At 44.8% G+C, this 22,435-nt stretch overlaps 1 long non-coding RNA gene across 2 annotated transcripts; it reads right to left on the reverse strand.

Annotated features, from left to right (window-relative positions):
• Nucleotides 1–11,128: 11,128 nt before the first annotated feature.
• LOC118362029 (uncharacterized) lies at nucleotides 11,129–19,317 on the reverse strand. 2 transcript variants are annotated; one of them, XR_008086183.1, is made up of 4 exons: nucleotides 18,771–19,317; nucleotides 16,195–17,218; nucleotides 14,724–15,947; nucleotides 11,129–14,504 (listed from the first exon to the last, which is right to left on the reverse strand). It is a non-coding gene; the product is annotated as an uncharacterized LOC118362029 (long non-coding RNA). The 2 variants fall into 2 exon arrangements; XR_004821128.2 differs by lacking the exon at nucleotides 18,771–19,317 and adding an exon at nucleotides 17,844–18,392.
• Nucleotides 19,318–22,435: the final 3,118 nt, after the last annotated feature.

Genomic DNA, 22,435 nt, shown 5'->3' on the forward strand with positions numbered 1-22,435 from the left:
CCTGGCTTCACTTATGTTCCTCCCTGAGCTGGACAAGATCTTCAACCAGGTATCATCCTCAATTTGCCATATTGTTCCGAGGTTTTTACAGTCTTTACTCTGCAGATGACTAAATATTGAGTAAAAAATTATTGCTTATTGTTTGGGGTTTTCCAAATACTCAGCTATTGGGTTCTTTGCTGGATTTTGTTGACAGCTGGTTAATAAATATTTCCAGAAATGTCCCTTGTCTCCCACATATTTTTGTAGCATATGAGTATGACATTAAAACTTCATTGTACAGCTATAGTATGAATTCCTTTCAATAGCCATTGTTTCCAGTACACATACTTCTTTCCTATCTGTAGCCTAGGATTGTGCCACGATGAGTGTCCTTGTTTTTGATGTGAAAATTCAAATTTCTTGTGTGCTGGTCTCCACACCTCTTTTGAGTATAACAAAATTGGGTTGGGAGTATCGACAGACCGCTCCCCTGTAAAGACTACGTGACAGAGTATCAACAGACCTCTCCCCTGTAGGACTATGTGACAGAGTATCAACAGACCTCTCCCCTGTAAGACTATGTGACAGAGTATCAACAGACCTCTCCCCTGTAGGACTATGTGACAGAGTATCAACAGACCTCTCCCCTGTAGGACTATGTGACAGAGTATCAACAGACCTCTCCCCTGTAAGACTACGTGACAGAGTATCAACAGACCTCTCCCCTGTAGGACTATGTGACAGAGTATCAACAGACCTCTCCCCTGTAGGACTATGTGACAGAGTATCAACAGACCTCTCCCCTGTAAGACTATGTGACAGAGTATCAACAGACCTCTCCCCTGTAGGACTATGTGACAGAGTATCAACAGACCTCTCCCCTGTAAGACTATGTGACAGAGTATCAACAGACCTCTCCCCTGTAGGACTATGTGACAGAGTATCAACAGACCTCTCCCCTGTAGGACTGTAACAGAGTATCAACAGACGTCTCCCCTGTAAGACTATGTGACAGTATCAACAGACCTCTCCCCTGTAAGACTGTAACAGAGTATCAACAGACCTCTCCCCTGTAAGACTGTAACAGAATATCAACAGACCTCTCCTCTCCCCTGTAAGACTGTAACAGAGTATCAACAGACCTCTCCCCTGTAAGACTGTAACAGAGTATCAACAGACCTCTCCCCTGTAAGACTATGTGACAGAGTATCAACAGACCTCTCCCCTGTAGGACTGTAACAGAGTATCAACAGACGTCTCCCCTGTAAGACTATGTGACAGTATCAACAGACCTCTCCCCTGTAAGACTGTAACAGAGTATCAACAGACCTCTCCCCTGTAAGACTGTAACTGAGTATCAACAGACCTCTCCCCTGTAGGACTATGTGACAGTATCAACAGACCTCTCCCCTGTAAGACTGTAACAGAGTATCAACAGACCTCTCCCCTGTAAGACTGTAACAGAATATCAACAGACCTCTCCTCTCCCCTGTAAGACTGTAACAGAGTATCAACAGACCTCTCCCCTGTAAGACTGTGACAGAGTATCAACAGACCTCTCCCCTGTAAGACTGTAACAGAGTATCAACAGACCTCTCCCCTGTAAGACTATGTGACAGAGTATCAACAGACCTCTCCCCTGTAAGACTATGTGACAGAGTATCAACAGACCTCTCCCCTGTAGGACTGTAACAGAGTATCAACAGACCTCTCCCCTGTAAGACTATGTGACAGTATCAACAGACCTCTCCCCTGTAAGACTGTAACTGAGTATCAACAGACCTCTCCCCTGTAAGACTGTAACTGAGTATCAACAGACCTCTCCCCTGTAAGACTGTGACAGAGTATCAACAGACCTCTCCCCTGTAAGACTGTAACAGAGTATCAACAGACCTCTCCCCTGTAAGACTATGTGACAGAGTATCAACAGACCTCTCCCCTGTAAGACTATGTGACAGAGTATCAACAGACCTCTCCCCTGTAAGACTATGTGACAGAGTATCAACAGACCTCTCCCCTGTAGGACTGTAACAGAGTATCAACAGACGTCTCCCCTGTAAGACTATGTGACAGTATCAACAGACCTCTCCCCTGTAAGACTGTAACTGAGTATCAACAGACCTCTCCCCTGTAAGACTGTAACTGAGTATCAACAGACCTCTCCCCTGTAGGACTATGTGACAGAGTATCAACATACCTCTCCCCTGTAAGACTACGTGACAGAGTATCAACAAACCTCTCCCCTGTAAGACTATATGACAGAGTATCAACAGACCTCTCCCCTGTAAGACTATGTGACAGAGTATCAACAGACCTCTCCCCTGTAAGACTATGTGACAGAGTATCAACAGACCTCTCCCCTGTAAGACTGTAACAGAGTATCAACAGACCTCTCCCCTGTAGGACTGTAACAAGAGTATCAACAGACCTCTCCCCTGTAGGACTATGTGACAGAGTATCAACAGACCTCTCCCCTGTAGGACTATGTGACAGAGTATCAACAGACCTCTCCCCTGTAAGACTATGTGACAGAGTATCAACAGACCTCTCCCCTGTAAGACTATGTGACAGAGTATCAACAGACCTCTCCCCTGTAAGACTATGTGACAGAGTATCAACAGACCTCTCCCCTGTAAGACTATGTGACAGAGTATCAACAGACCTCTCCCCTGTAAGACTATGTGACAGAGTATCAACAGACCTCTCCCCTGTAGGACTATGTGACAGAGTATCAACAGACCTCTCCCATGTAGGACTCTATGACAGAGTATCAACAGACCTCTCCCCTGTAAGACTATATGACAGAGTATCAACAGACCTCTCCCCTGTAAGACTATATGACAGAGTATCAACAGACCTCTCCCCTGTAAGACTATATGACAGAGTATCAACAGACCTCTCCCCTGTAAGACTATGTGACAGAGTATCAACAGACCTCTCCCCTGTAGGACTGTAACAAGAGTATCAACAGACCTCTCCCCTGTAAGACTGTAACAGAGTATCAACAGACCTCTCCCCTGTAAGACTATGTGACAGAGTATCAACAGACCTCTCCCCTGTAAGACTATGTGACAGAGTATCAACAGACCTCTCCCCTGTAGGACTATGTGACAGAGTATCAACAGACCTCTCCCCTGTAGGACTATGTGACAGAGTATCAACAGACCTCTCCCCTGTAGGACTATGTGACAGAGTATCAACAGACCTCTCCCCTGTAGGACTATGTGACAGAGTATCAACAGACCTCTCCCCTGTAGGACTATGTGACAGAGTATCAACAGACCTCTCCCCTGTAGGACTATGTGACAGAGTATCAACAGACCTCTCCCCTATAAGACTATGTGACAGAGTATCAACAGACCTCTCCCCTGTAGGACTATGTGACAGAGTATCAACAGACCTCTCCCCTGTAGGACTATATGACAGAGTATCAACAGACCTCTCCCCTGTAAGACTATGTGACAGAGTATCAACAGACCTCTCCCCTGTAAGACTATATGACAGAGTATCAACAGACCTCTCCCCTGTAAGACTATGTGACAGAGTATCAACAGACCTCTCCCCTGTAAGACTATGTGACAGAGTATCAACAGACCTCTCCCCTGTAAGACTGTAACAGAGTATCAACAGACCTCTCCCCTGTAGGACTGTAACAAGAGTATCAACAGACCTTTCCCCTGTAGGACTGTAACAAGACTATCAACAGACCTCTCCCCTGTAGGACTGTAACAAGAGTATCAACAGACCTCTCCCCTGTAGGACTATGTGACAGAGTATCAACAGACCTCTCCCCTGTAGGACTATGTGACAGAGTATCAACAGACCTCTCCCCTGTAAGACTATGTGACAGTATCAACAGACCTCTCCCCTGTAAGACTATGTGACAGTATCAACAGACCTCTCCCCTGTAAGACTGTAACAGAGTATCAACAGACCTCTCCCCTGTAAGACTGTAACAGAGTATCAACAGACCTCTCCCCTGTAAGACTGTAACAGAGTATCAACAGACCTCTCCCCTGTAGGACTGTAACAAGAGTATCAACATACCTTTCCCTTGTAGGACTGTAACAAGAGTATCAACAGACCTCTCCCCTGTAAGACTGTAACAACAGACCTCTCCCCTGTAAGACAGACCTCTCCCCTGTAAGACTGTAACAGAGTATCAACAGACCTCTCCCCTGTAAGACTATGTGACAGAGTATCAACAGGGGTGGAAGGATAACTTAGTTCCCATTCTATTGTTATACAATCCAAGCCAGCACCCATTTTGCCCCAATGCTTCACCAATTTAGCCATTTCAAATGGTAAATTGGACAATAACATCTGGTAAAGCCAAGCCTCCTACAGCCCGTGGTGAGCACATCTTCTACATATTAATCCTGTTTTTTTTCCTATCCCACAAAAAGTACTTAGCAGTTTAATCACTTTGACCTTAATTGCCATATTGTAAGCAATAGCAAGTGCCAGCAGGGTTCAGATATGCAGCCTTGGTACAGTCTTGGAGATAAAGCATTTTTCACCTTTCATATAGTAAGGATTCATTCCTTTGGGGAGACTATCAGGGGAGCCCTGATCTCCATACATCCGCATCGGTGGAGGTGGTGCAAGCTTGTTTTTAAATTCTTAGTACCATTCTCACAGTTGAAATACAACAGTCATTCACTGCTTTAAATTGAATTGAATTTAAGTGTATACCTCAGACACGGGCTCAGTTTTGGATCCCAGTCAATCTAAGGAAGAAGACAATAACAATGTAAATCAAGCCGCATATAAAAATATTAATCCACTCAATTGTTTATATAAATAGTATAAATAACAGCTTCCAGACAGATTTGCCTCTATCCTCAGGTAGATGAACCTCATTAACCTTTCCAATCCCAAAGACCCAGCTGAGCCAGCAGGCATCTCAGGCTGAGACACCGAGCAACTGCAAGTCTGGCTCTGAGGGTTGGCCTCTGGTGCCACCATGGGGATGATGGGAGGTGGTTGTGGAGGATTGTTTCCATTCTTCACAGGGACGCTGCCTGTGGGGAGGATCCCCTCACTCTGTGCAGGGACGCTGGCCGTTGGGAGGATCCCCTCCCTCTGTGCAGGGACGCTGGCTGTGGGGAGAGTCCCCTTCCTCTGTGCAGGGACGCTGGCTGTGGGGAGAGTCCCCTTCCTCTGTGCAGGGACGCTGGCTGTGGGGAGGATCCCCTCACTCTGTGCAGGGACGCTGGCCGTTGGGAGGATCCCCTCCCTCTGTGCAGGGACGCTGGCTGTGGGGAGAGTCCCCTTCCTCTGTGCAGGGACGCTGGCTGTGGGGAGAGTCCCCTTCCTCTGTGCAGGGACGCTGGCTGTGAGGAGGATCCCCTCCCTCTGTGCAGGGACGCTGGTCGTTGGGAGGATCCCCTCCCTCTGTGCAGGGACGCTGGCTGTGGGGAGAATCCCCTCCCTCTGTGCAGGGACGCTGGTCGTTGGGAGGATCCCCTCCCTCTGTGCAGGGACGCTGGCTGTGGGGAGAATCCCCTCCCTCTGTGCAGGGACGCTGGTCGTTGGGAGGATCCCCTCCCTCTGTGCAGGGACGCTGGCTGTGGGGAGAATCCCCTCCCTCTGTGCAGGGACGCTGGCTGTGGGGAGAATCCCCTCCCTCTGTGCAGGGACGCTGGCTGTGGGGAGGATCCCCTCCCTCTGTGCAGGGACGCTGGCCGTTGGGAGGATCCCCTCCCTCTGTGCAGGGACGCTGGCTGTGGGGAGAGTCCCCTTCCTCTGTGCAGGGACGCTGGCTGTGGGGAGGATCCCCTCCCTCTGTGCAGGGACGCTGGTCGTTGGGAGGATCCCCTCCCTCTGTGCAGGGACGCTGGCTGTGGGGAGAATCCCCTCCTCTGTGCAGGGACGCTGGCTGTGGGAGGATCCCCTCCCTCTGTGCAGGGACTGGCTGGCTGTGCTGGCTGTGGGGAGAATCCCCTCCTCTGTGCAGGGACGCTGGCTGTGGGGAGGATCCCCTCACTCTGTGCAGGGACGCTGGCCGTTGGGAGGATCCCCTCCCTCTGTGCAGGGACGCTGGCTGTGGGGAGAGTCCCTTCCTCTGTGCAGGGACGCTGGCTGTGGGGAGGATCCCCTCCCTCTGTGCAGGGACGCTGGCTGTGGGGAGAATCCCCTTCCTCTGTGCAGGGACGCTGGCTGTGGGGAGGATCCCCTCACTCTGTGCAGGGACGCTGGCCGTTGGGAGGATCCCCTCACTCTGTGCAGGGACGCTGGCCGTTGGGAGGATCCCCTCACTCTGTGCAGGGACGCTGGTCGTTGGGAGGATCCCTCCCTCTGTGCAGGGACGCTGGCCGTTGGGAGGATCCCCTCCTCTGTGCAGGGACGCTGGCCGTTGGGAGGATCCCCTCACTCTGTGCAGGGACGCTGGCCGTTGGGAGGATCCCCTCACTCTGTGCAGGGACGCTGGCCGTTGGGAGGATCCCCTCACTCTGTGCAGGGACGCTGGCCGTTGGGAGGATCCCCTCACTCTGTGCAGGGACGCTGGCCGTTGGGAGGATCCCCTCACTCTGTGCAGGGACGCTGGCCGTTGGGAGGATCCCCTCACTCTGTGCACGCTGGCCGTTGGGAGGATCCCCTCACTCTGTGCAGGGACGCTGGCCGTTGGGAGGATCCCCTCACTCTGTGCAGGGACGCTGGCCGTTGGGAGGATCCCCTCACTCTGTGCAGGGACGCTGGCCGTTGGGAGGATCCCCTCACTCTGTGCAGGGACGCTGGCCGTTGGGAGGATCCCCTCACTCTGTGCAGGGACGCTGGCCGTTGGGAGGATCCCCTCACTCTGTGCAGGGACGCTGGCCGTTGGGAGGATCCCCTCACTCTGTGCAGGGACGCTGGCCGTTGGGAGGATCCCCTCACTCTGTGCAGGGACGCTGGCCGTTGGGAGGATCCCCTCACTCTGTGCAGGGACGCTGGCCGTTGGGAGGATCCCCTCACTCTGTGCAGGGACGCTGGCCGTTGGCAGGATCCCCTCACTCTGTGCAGGGACGCTGGCCGTTGGGAGGATCCCCTCACTCTGTGCAGGGACGCTGGTCGTTGGGAGGATCCCCTCCCTCTGTGCAGGGACGCTGGCTGTGGGGAGGATCCCCTCACTCTGTGCAGGGACGCTGGCCGTTGGGAGGATCCCCTCACTCTGTGCAGGGACGCTGGCCGTTGGGAGGATCCCCTCACTCTGTGCAGGGACGCTGGCCGTTGGGAGGATCCCCTCACTCTGTGCAGGGACGCTGGCCGTTGGGAGGATCCCCTCACTCTGTGCAGGGACGCTGGCCGTTGGGAGGATCCCCTCACTCTGTGCAGGGACGCTGGCCGTTGGGAGGATCCCCTCACTCTGTGCAGGGATGCTGGCCGTTGGGAGGATTTTATTTAACCAGGCTAGTCAATTAACAAATTCTTATTTACAATGATGGCCTGTGATGAGGCAAATAGCCTCCTGTGGGGATTGGGGCTGGGATTTAAAAAACTAAAACTAAAAACTATGTAAGACAAAACGGACAACACAGACAACAGCACAAATACAACAGCAGAAAAAAAGTGGATGTTTTATTTTATTTAACTAGGAAAGTCAGTCAAGAATAAATTATTATTTTGCAATGACGGCCTACCGTGTGTGTGAAATAAAACATGCATTCTTACATAAGGATGACTATTGAACAGTAAAACAGTCAAACCATGCTTCATTGTTGGTCGTTCACATTCATTTCCATTGGCCATATAATGATTCTCATATGGTGGATGGTCCTTCCCTGGGGAAAGAATAACAACAGCTGGGGTTTACACTCTCACTTTTAGGTCAAATAGCCCAATACAATTGTTAGACCCATCAGAAGTGTAGCCCCCAGGCTACTTTACTGTCAATGTTGGGCCTGGAAAGCATAGAATGAGAATTACTATTGTGATGCATAATTGCCATGGTAATTTGGAATGTTCAGTCAATGAGCAAATGCTGATGGACTGAGACCCATTCCATGCGTCAGTGTCTGTGTAAATGTCTATTCTCGTGGTGCGAGACCATCTGTCCAGGTCAGAATAAAGCTGCAATTTCATTCCACTTAAGTCTCTTGATTTCTCACAAACGTTGGTTGTTTTAACTGAGCATTCCAAACTAAAACTACTGTGCATTGGGGTCTCAAATGTCTGATGGTTCCAAAATTATGCTCATCAGCAAGATCGTTGGCTGAGTTTGCAATCACGACAGGCTCATTGTAACTCAATCATCTAATCGCTACTAGTAGCCAGAGCCTCCCCTCCTATCCTTGGGCTGAGGAGCTCTTTGATAGAGCTCTTGGCTATCAGCTCCACTGAAATTGCTTCAAGACAAGGGCAGCAACACAAGACTCACTGACCCCATTCACCCAGAGTTACACACGCCACTCAACAAAGCTAAGAGATTTCATAAGACATGGGGAACCCTGTTTCCCACAACCCTCCAAAAGGTAGACGTACACATCAGCAGAGAAACCCCTGTCAATGGCCTCTGAACTATTTCCTAAGAGGTCAAAACAGAGTACTTATTTATTTTGGACTGCCTTATGCTGAGAGAATCCATTTTGAATGAGTTGCACCACAAATTAAAAAATGTACAGCTATCTGTGTAATCACATACGCTAACTGAGCTAGAGAGCATGCATATCAAATGTACAGTTAAAGTCTGAAGTTTACATACACCTTAGCCAACTACATTTAAACTCAGTTTTCACAATTCGTGACATTTAATCCTAGTAAAAATTCCCTGTCTTAGGTCAGTTAGGATCACCACTTTATTTTAAGAATGTGAAATGTCAGAATAATAGTAGAGAATTATTTATTTCAGCTTTTATTTCTTTCATTACATTCCCAGTGGGTCCGAAGTTTACATGCACTCAATTATTATTTCGTAGTATGGCCTTTAACTTGGGTCAAATGTTTTGGGTAGCCTTCCACAAACTTCCCACAATAAGTTGGGTGAATTTTTGCCCATTCCTCCTGACAGAGCTTGTGTAACTGAGTCAGGTTTGTAGGCCTCCTTGCTCACACACGCTTTTTCAGTTCTGCCCACAAATTTTCTATACGATTGAGGTCAGGGCTTTGTGATGGCCACTCCAATACCTTGACTTTGTTGTCCTTAAGCCATTTTGCTACAACTTTGGAAGTATGCTTGGGGTCATTGTCGATCTTTGTCCCCATGTGCAGTTGCAAACCATAGTCTGGCTTTTTTATGGCGGTTTTGGAGCAGTGTCTTCTTCCTTGCTGAGCGGCCTTTCAGGTTATGTCGATATAGGACTTGTTTTACTGTGGATATAGATACTTTTGCACCCGTTTCCTCCAGGATCTTCACAAAGTCCTTCGCTGTTGTTCTGGGATTGATTTGCACTTTTGGCACCAAAGTACGTTGATCTCTAGGAGACAGAACGCATCTCCTTCCTGAGCGGTATGACGGCTGCGTGGTCCCATGGTGTTTATACTTGCGTACTATTGTTTGTATAGATGAATGTGGTACCTTCAGGCATTTGGAAATTGCTCCCAAGGATGAACCAGACTTGTGGAGGTCTACAATTGTTTTTCTGAGGTCTTGGCTGATTTCTTTTTATTTTCCCATGAAAAGAGGCACTGAGTTTGAAGGTAGGCCTTGAAATACATCTTACAGGTACATCTCCAATTGACTCAAATAATGTCAATTAGCCTATAAGAAGCTTCTAAAGCCATGACATAATTTTCTGGAATTTTCCAAGCTGTTTAAAGGCACAGTTAACTTAGTGTATGTAAACTTCTGACCCACTGGAATTGTGATACAGCGAATTATAATTTAAATAATCTGTCTAAACAATTTTTGGAAAAAGTACTTGTGTCATGCACAAAGTAGATGTCCTAACCGACTTGCCAGAACTATAGTTTGTTAAATAACAAGACATTTGTGGAGTGATTGAAAAATTAGTTAATGACTTCAACGTAAGTGTACTGTATGTAAACATCCAATTTCAGCTCTATTTAACCTTCTGAACAGTATACATCATCTCACTAGGCACTGACGTCAGTTCGTCTAGTTTTGATTTACATTTGGTTGACTTGTCAACTAACGTAAATTCAATGTGAAATCAACAAAACATTTCACCATGTCATTGGATTTAGGTGCAAAAAACAAGAAATGTTGATACTTTTTGCAAATCCAGTCAGTTGATTCAATGTTGATTGAATGTCATCACAGATTTTGGGGGTAGAAATTACATGAAAACAACTTTGATTCAACCAGTTTTTGCCAAGTGAGATGAGTCAACTTAACACTTAAGCACCAGCTCTACAAAGAGATCATGTGTAATTTGGCTCAGTTAGGAGCGTGATGCTGTGATTCAATTTCTTGGCTTCTCTCATCAGCCACCACTCATACCCTCTAAAGAAGTTCTTATCGTTCTTAATAAATCCTCTTTAGGATCGGATCCTTTTTTTCCAATTGTCCCCTAAAATGCATACCCAAATCTAACTACCTTTAATTCAGGAGCTGAAGCAAGAATATGCATATTCTTGATACCATTTGAAAGGAAACACTTTGAAGTGTGTGGGAATGTGAAATTAATGTAGGAGAATTTAACACATTAGATCTGGTAAAAGATAATACAAACAAAAAAAATCATGCTTTTTCAATTGTTTTTTTCCCCCATCTTTGAAATGCAAGAGAAAGGTCAAAAAATAATATTGCAGTTTAGGCGCAATTTTGATTTTGGCCACCAGATGGAAGAAATGTGTGTGCAAAGTTTTAGATTGATCAAGTGAAGCGTTGCAATACAGGACAATATTTTGTATCAAGTCTGCCAAAATGTGCCGAATTGGTCAATTGACACATTTAAGTACATAACTATAGAGAATATACAAAAATTATACGGTAATACAAAATGTGAGTTAACACACTCCCAGGAATGTCTTACATGATGGATCAGTAGCTTATACACTAACTTTCACACATCTAGATGACCAGGCGGGGTGGTGTGGAGCCAGAGACAGCAGGGGTTCAAACTGTAGAACCCAGTTCCTACATTTGAATCTCTGGGACTCTCAGGATGACAAATCAGAACAAGGTTACTGAATGTAAGTACTTTATTTACCTTCAGAGGTGAATGTATCGAACCAGTTGCCGTGATAAGTTTTTGTTGTTGTTGTGCACTCTCCTCAAACAATAGCATTGTATTTGTTTCACTGTGACAGCTACTGTAAACTGGAGAGTGCAGTTAGATTAACAAGAATTTAAGCTTTCTGCCCATACAAGACATGTCTATGTCCTGGAAAGTTTGCTGTTACTTACAACATAATGCTAATCACATTAGCGCACATCGGCTCAACCGTTTCATCTGTAACCATTCCACATGTTATGTCATAATTGATAAACACATTTGTCCAAAATGGCACCCCTATTCCCTATACAGTGCCTTGCGAAAGTACTCGGCCCCCTTGAACTTTGCGACCTTTTGCCACATTTCAGGCTTCAAACATAAAGATATAAAACTGTATTTTTTTGTGAAGAATCAACAACAAGTGGGACACAATCATGAAGTGGAACGACATTTATTGGATATTTAAAACTTTTTTTTTAAATCAAAAACTGAAAAATTGGGCGTGCAAAATTATTCAGCCCCCTTAAGTTCATACTTTGTAGCGCTACCTTTTGCTGCGATTACAGCTGTAAGTCGCTTGGGGTATGTCTGTATCAGTTTTGCACATTGAGAGACTGACATTTTTTCCCATTCCTCCTTGCAAAACAGCTCGAGCTCAGTGAGGTTGGATGGAGAGCATTTGTGAACAGCAGTTTTCAGTTCTTTCCACAGATAGCTAATTATCCCAGCTGGTCGTCTGTCTTCCGTAAACAAGCCCTGTAACATTTCAGATAAGGTCTTGTGGGAACACTAACCCTATTAATTAAGGTGTTTAGTCATTTAAACTTCTTTCGGTTGAAAATGATTTATTGCTGATATGAAAGATGAGTTCTTTATGTTTCCAAAACCATTCCGCAAGTGAAGCTTGTCAATGTTTAGAGCAAGCGTAGGGGCTCTTAGCAAAAGTCCCCAAGAAGAAGACACTTTCATTAATAGGCACTAATGGTAATTGGCATCTGTAAATGGATGTAGGTTCTGCACAATTCACCAACAGGGAAAGGTGTCAGAAATGTTTTTTTTTTTGCAAATTGCAAGAGTGAATTTACAAATGCACCCAAGTATAAATGGAGGGATATATTCTAATGAAATCTAAAATCTCTAATGAAGTGTTTTGTCCAAAGAATGGTCCAAAATGAACCCATTTTTCTCCTCCAGTCTCCATCACCTGACACCAATGAGGTAGGGTTAGACTAGGTCGTATGCCAACTGGGAACTTGGAAATCTCTGACTTAAGACTATTCAAGACAACTGGGAACTCTAAAATAAAAGCTCAGACTGAGAAAATGGTTTTGAATGTCCGAAACACTGTCATGTTTCTAGAACTGTTTCTCGAACGACTTTCCGACCTCATGAATTGACCTAGTTTCTTCTTGACTTCCCAGTTGTCTTGAAAGCACCCCAAATAAAATAAAAAATGGGAAAGCATTCCCTCCCCTGTAATGATTGTGAGCGCTGTCATCGACTGTGCCGTCTGACACCAGATTGCTATAACATAAACTCAGCAAAAAAATAAATGTCCCCTTTTCAGGACCCTGTCTTTCAAAGATAATTCATAAAAATCCAAATAACTTCACAGATCTTCATTGTAAAGGGTTTAAACACTGTTTCCCATGCTTGTTCAATGAACCATAAACAATTAATGAATGTCCTGTCTGGTCCAGCGACCTGTGGAACGGTCGTTAAGACACTAACAGCAATTAAGGTCACAGTTATGAAAACTTAGGACACTAAAGAGGCCTTTCTACTGACTCTGAAAAACACCAAAAGAAAGGGGCCCAGGGTTCCTGCTCATCTGCGTGAATGTGTCTTAGTTATGCTGCAAGGAGGCATGAGGACTGCAGATGTGGCCAGGGCAATAAAATGCAAAGTCCGTACTGGGAGACGACAAAGATAGACAGGACGGACAGCTGAGGCAGACAACGTCCTCGCAGTGGCAGACAACATGTAACAACACCTGCACAGGATCAGTACATCCGAACATCACACCTGAGGGACAGGTACAGGATGGCAACAACAAATGCCTGAGTGACACCAGGAACGCACAATCCCTCCATCAGTGCTCAGACTGCAATAGGCTGAGAGAGGCTGGACTGAGGGCTTGTAGGCCTGTTGTAAGGCAGGTCCTCACCAGACATCACCGGCAACAACGTCACCTATGGGCACAAACCCACCATCGCTGGACCAGACAGGACTGGCAAAAAATGCTCTTCACTGACGAGTCATGGTTTTGTTTCACCAGGGGTGATGGTCGGATTCACGTTTATCGTTGAAGGAATGAGCTTTACACCGAAAAAGTAAAGACACCTTACTTGAAAATTACTCAGGTAAAAGTCACCCATTAGAATACTACTTGAGTAACAGTCTCAAGTATATTTAATATCAGTTACTTTAAGTATAAAAAGTTAAAGAATGAAACGTAACAGCCGTAAAGCAAAACAGCCAGACCTTATTTGGTTTGAGCTTTTCGGATGCAAGAAGAGCTCAGATTTTTTTTAATTATGAGGATTCTCAAATAGGCAACACTTCAAAATATATCTTACAGACAAAATAGAATGATGCCTTAATGAAGGAATATAGCCAGTAAACATAAGCTTACAATCACAGTCACTTTGCTTTAGAAAAAACATGCTATAATAGACCCTATACATAAAATAAAAAAGTACATGTACAGAACTACACACAACCTCACTATTAGCAATAAGGACATAACCACTGATGGAACTGTATTAGAAATCAGTGTGTCAGGTCATGCCTTTGTAACAAGGACATCTATAACTGGTGAATTTTTAAATAAATGAACAAAACGCATAAGGCATCCGTGTACTTGCTAGCATTAAGCTGTCATTATTTGAAGTTGAAGGATTTATGGTTCATCTTCAGTAAAAGCTGGTTTTCAAAGTTTATGGAATCTACCCTTGCTCTCCTGGGGCTGAAAACAAGTCCTGCAATGCTGAACAGCCTTTCAAAGCCAGTTGATGCAGGTAAGGGTGTGTTGAGCCTCAGAGACAGCTTACAGACTGCCGGGAAGGACTTGAGCAACTCCATATGATCAGTTGAACAGGCCAAGTATCCGTCCAGCTGTTTGGAGCTTTCTTGTGCTTGAGACGTCTTCATTTATTTTATTTAACTAGGCAAGTCCGTTAAGAACAAATTCTTATTTACAATGACGGCTACCCCGACCAAACCCTAACCCGGACGATCAATCACTGCCGGTTGTGATACAGCCTGGAATCGAACCAGGGTCTGTAGTGACACTTCTAGCACCGAGATGCAGTGCCTTAGACCGCTGCGCCACTCAGGAGGGAAGAAGAACTGGTGATGAACTGGTGCCATCGCCTAGCTGCAGCAAGGGTTCTTCCAGGTGGTCCTTGATGTCGTCCATTCCTGAAATACAAGGAAGATGACAATAGAAATCATGTAGATATGAGTCTACATGAAACCATCCCTATCCCCCATCTATATAAACCAAGCAACAGGGCTGAACCACAAAGTCAGGATTGTACTTTAAATGGGTGGTTCTCAAATCTATGAAGTGTCAAAATGTACACAACACACAGCTGTTTATGAATAATAAAATACTGTTAATTAACCATGTTGTCTTACCCATTCTGATGGTGGCGTCATCCTTCATCCACGTTGTTTTGAATTTGGGGATAAGGATTGCAGCTGTGATCAGCTGGGTTGAGTCACTGACATGATCTTCCTGTCTGGGTTGGCGCCCCCCCCCCTTGGGTTGTGCCGTGGCGGAGATCTTTGTGGGCTATACTCAGCCTGGTCTCAGGATGGTAAGTTGGTGGTTGAAGATATCCCTCTAGCCCTGTCCGGGGGAATCATCGGAGGGGCCACAGTGTCTCCGGACCCCTCCTGTCTCAGCCTCCAGTATTTATGCTGCAGTAGTTTATGTGTCGGGGGGCTAGGGTCAGTTTGTTATATCTTGAGTACTTCTTCTGTCTTATCCGGTGTCCTCTGTGAATTTAAGTATGCTCTCTCTAATTCTCTCTCTCGGAGGACCTGAGCCCTAGGACCATGCCTCAGGACTACAATGGCATGATGACTCCTTGCTGTCCCCAGTCCACCTGGCCGTGCTGCTGCTCCAGTTTCAACTGTTCTGCCTGCGGCTATGGAATCCTAACCTGTTCACCGGACATGCTACCTGTCCTAGACCTGCTGTTTTCAACTCTCTAGAGATAGCAGGAGTGGTAGAGATACTCTTAATGATCGGCTATGAAAAGCCAACTGACATTTACTCCTGAGGTGCTGACTTGCTGCACCCTCGACAACTACTGTGATTATTATTATTTGACCATGCTGGTCATTTATGAACATTTGAACGTCTTGGCCATGTTCTGTTATAATCTCCACCCGGCACAGCCAGAAGAGGACTGGCCACCCCTCATAGCCTGGTTCCTCTCTAGGTTTCTTCCTAGGTTTTGGCCTTTCTAGGGAGTTCTTCCTAGCCACCATGCTTCTACACCTGCATTGCTTGCTGTTTGGGGTTTTAGGCTGGGTTTCTGTACAGCACTTTGACATTTCAGCTGATGTACAAAGGGCTATATAAATAAATTGGATTTGATTCGATCAGCTCAGTGTCGTGAAATATGTGGCTGAAGCGCTTCTTCAGTCCCAGTTGTAGCACATCCACCAGAGGCTTACAGTACTTCAGAGACAACTTGATTCAGTCAATTTTTGTGATCAGCAGGTTAATAGTAGGAAGTAGCCACCACATCTGGACATTGATTTCAGCCTGCAGGATGTTGATGGCATTTGCAACTGGGCTCATGGTAGAAGCATACTCTGTGAGGAAGGATGAGTGCAGCTGGATTGAACCTGTAAAAAATATATTATAATAATAATACTACTCTGCTTCCTAACCCTATACAAAGGGGACTACTAACCATTTCACCTGATTTAACTGCAGTAATCAATGGCTGAATGAGTAGTTTACTAAATGGATCAATTTAGTGTGTGGCTACAACATGTGAAATAGTTATTAGTCCCCAAGCAAAAGGTCAGAAAACACTGCAACAGATTTAGACAACATTAAATTATGACAAAATACATCATCCTTACTTACATTGGAACCTCGAAGTCTGTGCAGGGAACTCTGATGGCCGCCTCTCCTTTGTCGATCATCAGGAGTCTTTCTACAGCCATGAACCAGGAGTTCCGCCTCGTAGCATTTGGGTGCAGCAGCTGGATGTCGCAAGCATCTTCAACCGTTTTGGCTGCAAGTGTGTATCTTCCACATTTGTTCCAATGTGCTTGGCACTTGCCAAATGTTAAATGGGACACTTTTTTGTAAGACTCACTGGATGTTGCTTTCAGGGCATCGACTGTAGATACTGAGTTGAGTAGGTGGTAAGCACAGCGCTGGTGCTTCTGCAGCTGGTACTCAAAACCATCATCTTCATTCAGGATCGTTGCCACATCAACAAACTCCACTTCTTCACTCTCCTCTTGTTCCTCTTCCCCATCTTCCTGTCTTGGCTGAGCTGCTTCCAGTGTCTCGTTGTTTTCACCTTCTCCAAAAACTTGGAAAGCTTTCAAGTTAGAGCCGTTGTCTGTTGTTGTTCACACAATCTTAACCTGGATTTCAAACTCAGAATAGATGTCATTTAGGGCGCCTGCCAACACAAAGGTGTGCGATCCTCTCAACTGTTTACAGGCAGGGCTGCAGAGCATCTGTTGAGACTGTCAGGGTCTATCCAGTGGGATATAACACCAATGAAGCTCGGTCTTCTTGCAGACCAGCAGTCGGTGGTGGTGGCGATGTGGTCAATTCCTCTCATGGCCTCAGTCACCTTCTTCTTAATTTTCTTGGAGACTTCATCAATCCTGGAGCGCAGTGTGGGCCTTGATAAGATCTTTTGAGTTAAGCTGCAGATCCTGGACAAACTCTGTAAACGGTTCTTGTTCTACAACAGCGAATGGTTGGAGCCCTTGAACCACATACTTCACCACAGCTTTGTCAATGGATTTTTGAGACTGTCTTCAGTAACGTGCTCTGCTTGATGGTGGAGGGAGTTTTAGGGGCATGTTTTCTCTTCAGTGTGTTTGCTGTCAGTTCTCCATACTTCTTTAGATGATGTACATGCTTTCTGAAATAATAAAAAAATATATAAATAGTTACTTAGCTAGATAACTACCATCACCAAATACTTAAGGTGTAGGATACTATTTTTAAAGCTATAAACATTAGGTAAGTGACTGCTTGTGACCATTTAATATTACAATGATAAAAACTGTTAATAGATCTAGCTAGTAGGTTACGTCAATAAATTAAGTCTACAGTATTTAGCAAGGTAATAACAACTTTATCAACGAACAAGGAATAAAATGGCTAGCTAACTGGGTGTTTGCTAAAATCGAAAGCTAACTTTAGTTAGCTAGACCAGGTGTTTAGAGGAAATGTGTTCGGCTAGACTAACGTTAGCTGACTAAAATGTACCCAGATTCATTAATCTACTAGTTAGCTACAGTAGCTAGTTAGCTAAAGTCAGTTTAGTTAGATTGCGTCAGCTAACAAAGCTTCTGAATCTGGGTACATCTTAGCCAGCTAAAGTAGGTATCTACTTGCTAGTGAACTATTGAGGTGTAGAATTAGCTTGCATCAACTAACACCGCTTGTTACATTAGCAAATGTTGGCTAGCTAATGTTAGCTAGCATGCTAATTATCATGCTAACTTTATTCTAGCTAACTAGCAAGCTAACAGTAGGCTTACCTCAATTTGTTTTTTAAAATTCAACCGCGAGATCTTGAAGGCTAGTATTTCCTGAACTTTTGGTAAATATAAGACATTTCATCCGGTAGGATGAATTCTTCATTCCGAGAAAAGACAACATTTACTATAGATACAGCCAAGGACGTTGATACTCATCAGTAAGTAGCGGTAAATGGTAAAGCGATGTCGGACATGATTGTGTTACTCTGTGTTGTTGTATTTGTCGAATTGCTACGCTTTATCTTGGCCAGGTCGCAGTTGTAAATGAGAACTTGTTCTCAACTAGCCTACCTGGTTAAATAAAGGTTAAATAAAAATAAATAAAAAAATTGTGCGATTTCGGACATACTTAGGCAAAGTGCTGCTGAGTGGATGGCTGTTCTGGGTTGGCAAGTAACGTGAACAGGCTGCCGATGGGTGGGGTTTACACGTTAGGACCCTTGGATTTGCCCAAACTGGTGAGGATTGGATCAACTCTGCATGTCGTCGCATACTGCCATGCAAAACAATTTCCCCCATGAGTGTGCCGACTCGCCGATGTTGCTTTCATCCAACATGATTCGTCTTTTTCTTCCAGCCTCAGTTGATTTTTATTTTTTTGCGAGTAACGAATGTGTTAGGGGAAATGTATCGGAGTACATGCATACTTTTTTTCATTTTTTATGTAGTGAAGTAAAAGTCGACAAATATGAATAGTAAATTACTGATACCCAAAAAAACGACTTAAGTACAGTAACTAAGTATTTCTACTTTGCACAACTGTAAAATACATATCCACGTGTTGTAAAATCTGCCAGGCGTTAGCAACGCGCCCAAGATCGGTTTGGTTGAAACGCTATCAATCATGGGACTATTTGGTGGGGAACAACATTTAATGTTCTCAATATCCCGCTGTACTACAGAGAAATAGTGTAAGTTATTTCTTACCAAAATGAAGTAGCGATGGCAGGAGTGTTCCATACAATGGCATTGTATTTATACCAGTTGGCCTTAGCCTCTGGTCTCCAGCCAAGGTTTACTACCATTCCGTTACTTATGATGTAGGCCGAAGGCTTGACAGTGCATCAAAACTATTCAAAATATGTTCGAGAGCCCAGATCAAGCAGGTTGGTACGTATATATTATATAAATATAGGTAATCAACTCCAGATGTAGTCCCCGAGTGATCATTTCTACGGCTCTTTTATAAAGTGTAATTGCTCCCTCATCGGGACACGTGCAGAACAACATAATTGAACCCTCTCATTGCCTTGCCACCTGGTGTTGCTTTACATTAAGAGGAAAGTCAGGTCAGGGAAATGTAGCTCCAGAGAAGCACAGGTTCAATTGTGATTTTGTAGATGGTGAAACGATCCTTAAAATGTCTTTCTATCGCAAAATGCTGCATGTAACATATGTCAGTTCAACAATGATTGTGATGTCTCTCAAACGGAGGTGGTGGATCTCCCATATCATGTCTTTAACATGGTTCAATGGCGCCGGAACAGATGGCTAGTTTTTCATGTTCAAATAAAATCCCATTTTATTTGTCACATGCGCAGAATTTTTTAAATGTTGTATTTTTTTTTAATTTAACCTTTATTTAACCAGGCAAGTCAGTTAAGAACTAATTCTTATTTACAGTGATGGCATATCAGGGAACAGTGTGTTAACTGCCTTGTTCAGGGGCAGAACGACATATTTTTACCTTGTCAACTCCGGGATTTAATCCAGCAACCTTTCGGTTATTGTCCAACACTCTAACCACTAGGGTACCTGCCAAATATAACAGGTATTGCAGTGAAATGCTTACTTACAAGCCCTGAACCAACAATGCAGTTTTTTTTTTAAAGTGTTAAGTAAAAAATAAGTAAATAAAATCTTCGTACTGGACAAATATTTTTTCTTTAACGAGTCGGACACAAAGTATTTCCTTCAGACACCGGATAAGGCCAAAATCTCTGTCCTTCACATGAAGAAGACACAGAGATATAGGGGACGTAGGTCTGGGTGCCTTATAAGAATCCGACGACGAGTGTGTAACCCGCCTCTATCATCCATCCTTTTAGCTAACGTGCAATCATTGGATAATAAACTGGATGAGCTCCGATCAAGACTATTCTACCAACGGGACATTAAAAACTGTTATCTCTTATGCTTCACTGAGTTCTGGCTGAACGACGACATGGATCATATACAGTTGAAGTCGGAAGTTGACATACACTTAGGTTGGAGTCATTAAAACTTGTTTTTCAACCACTCCACACATTTCTTGATAACAAACTATAGTTTTGGCAAGTCGGTTAGGACATCTACTTTGTGCATGACAGAAGTCATTTTTCCAACAGTTGTTTACAGACAGATTATTTCACTTATAATTCACTCTCACAATTCCAGTGGGTCAGAAGTTTACATACACTAAGTTGACTGCCTTTAAACAGCTTGGAAAATTCCAGAAAATGATGTCATGGCTTTAGAATCTTCTGATAGGCTAATTGACATAATTTGAGTCAATTGGAGGTGTACCTGTGGATGTATTTCAAGGCCTACCTTCAAACTCAGTGCCTCTTGCTTGACATCATGGGAAAATCAAAAGAAATCAGCCAAGACCTCAGAAAGAAAATTGTAGACCTCCACAAGTCTGGTTCATCCTTGGGAGCAATTTCCAAATGCCAGAATGTACCACGTTCATCTATACAAACAATAGTATGCAAGTATAAACACCATGGGACCAGGCAGCCATCATACCGCTCAGGAAGGAGATGTGTTCTGTTGGCAAAATGGCTTAAGGACAACAAAGTCAAGGTATTGGAGTGGCCATCACAAAGCCCTGACCTCAATCCTATAGAACATTTTTGGGCAGAACTGAAAAAGTGTGTGCGAGCAAGGAGGGCTACAAACCTGACTGAGTTACACCAGCTCTGTCAGGAGGAATGGGCCAAAATTCTGGGAAGCTTGTGGAAGGCTACCCAAAATGTTTGACAATTTAAACAATTAAACAATTTAAAGGCAATGCTACAAAATACTAATTGAATGTATGTAAACTTCTGACTCACTGGGAATATGATGAAAGAAATAAAAGCTGAAAGAAATAATTCTCTCTACTATTATTCTGACATTTCGCATTCTTAAAATAACGTGGTGATCCTAACTGACCTAAGACATTGCATTTTTACTAGGATTAAATGTCAGGAATTGAGAAAAACTGAGTTTAAATGTATTTGGCTAAGGTGTATGTAAACATCTGACTTTAACTGTATCTGTCTATTTACCACCACAAACTGATGCTGGCACTAAGACCGCACTCAACGAGCTGTATAAGGCCATAAGCAAACAAGAAAATTCTCATCCAAAGGTAGTGCTCCTAGTGGCAGGGGACTTTAATGCAAGGAAACCTAAATGCTTTTTAACTCATTTCTACCAGCATGTCACATGGGCAAATAACTTGAGACCCCCTTTACTCCACACACAGAGACGCGAACAAAGCTCTCCCTTGCCCTCCATTTGATAAATATGACCATAACTCTATCCTCCTGATTCCTGCTTACAAGCAAAAACTAAAGCAGCAAGTACCAGTGACTCGCTCAATACGGAAGTGGTCAGATGACACAGATGCTAAGCTACAGGACTGTTTTGCTAGCACAGACTGGAATATGATCCGGGATTTTTCAGATGTCATTGAGGAGGAGTACACCACATCTGTCACTGGCTTCATCAATCACTGCATCAATGATGTCATCCCCACAGTGACCGTACGCACATACCCCAACCAGAAGCCATGGATTACAAGCAAATGCACACTGAGCTAAAGGGTATAGCTGCCGCTTTCAAGGAGCAGGACTCTATAACCCAGACGCTTATAAGCAATCCTGCTATGCCCTCTGACGAACCATAAAACAGGCAAGCGTCAATACAGGGCTAAGATTGAATCCTACTACACCGGCTCTGACGCTCGTCTGATGTGGCAGGGCTTGAAAACTATTTCGCACTACAAAGGGAAGCACAGCCGCGAGCTGCCCAGTGACACGAGCCTACCAGACGAGCTAAAATACTTCCATGAGCGCTTCGAGGCAAGCAACACTGAAGCATGCATGAAAGCACCAGCTGTTCCGAACGACTGTGTGACCACACTCTCCGTATCCGAGTGAGTAAGACCTTTAAACAGGTCAACATTCACAAGGCCGCCGGGCCAGACAGATTACAAGGACGTGTACTCCAAGCATGCGCTGACCAACTGGCAAGTGTCTTCACTGACATTTTCAACCTGTCCCTGACCAACCCTGTGCCCAAGAACACCAAGGTAACCTGCTTAAATGACTACCGACCCGGAGCACTCACATCTGTAGCTTTGAAAGGCTGGTCAACGCTCACATCAACACCATCATCCCAGAAACCCTAGACCATCCCAATTTGCATACTGCCCCAACAGATCCACAGATGACACAATCTCTATTGCACTCCACACTGCCCTTTCCCACCTGGACAAAAGGAACACCTACATGAGAATGCTATTCATTGACTACAGCTCAGCGTTCAACACCATACTGCCCCCAAAGCTCGTCACTAATCTAAGGACCCTGGGACTAAACACCTCGCTTTTCAAATGGATCCCG

The sequence above is a fragment of the Oncorhynchus keta genome, chromosome 29 (genome assembly GCF_023373465.1).
Source record: "Oncorhynchus keta strain PuntledgeMale-10-30-2019 chromosome 29, Oket_V2, whole genome shotgun sequence".
NCBI classification, from domain to species: Eukaryota; Metazoa; Chordata; class Actinopteri; order Salmoniformes; family Salmonidae; genus Oncorhynchus; species Oncorhynchus keta.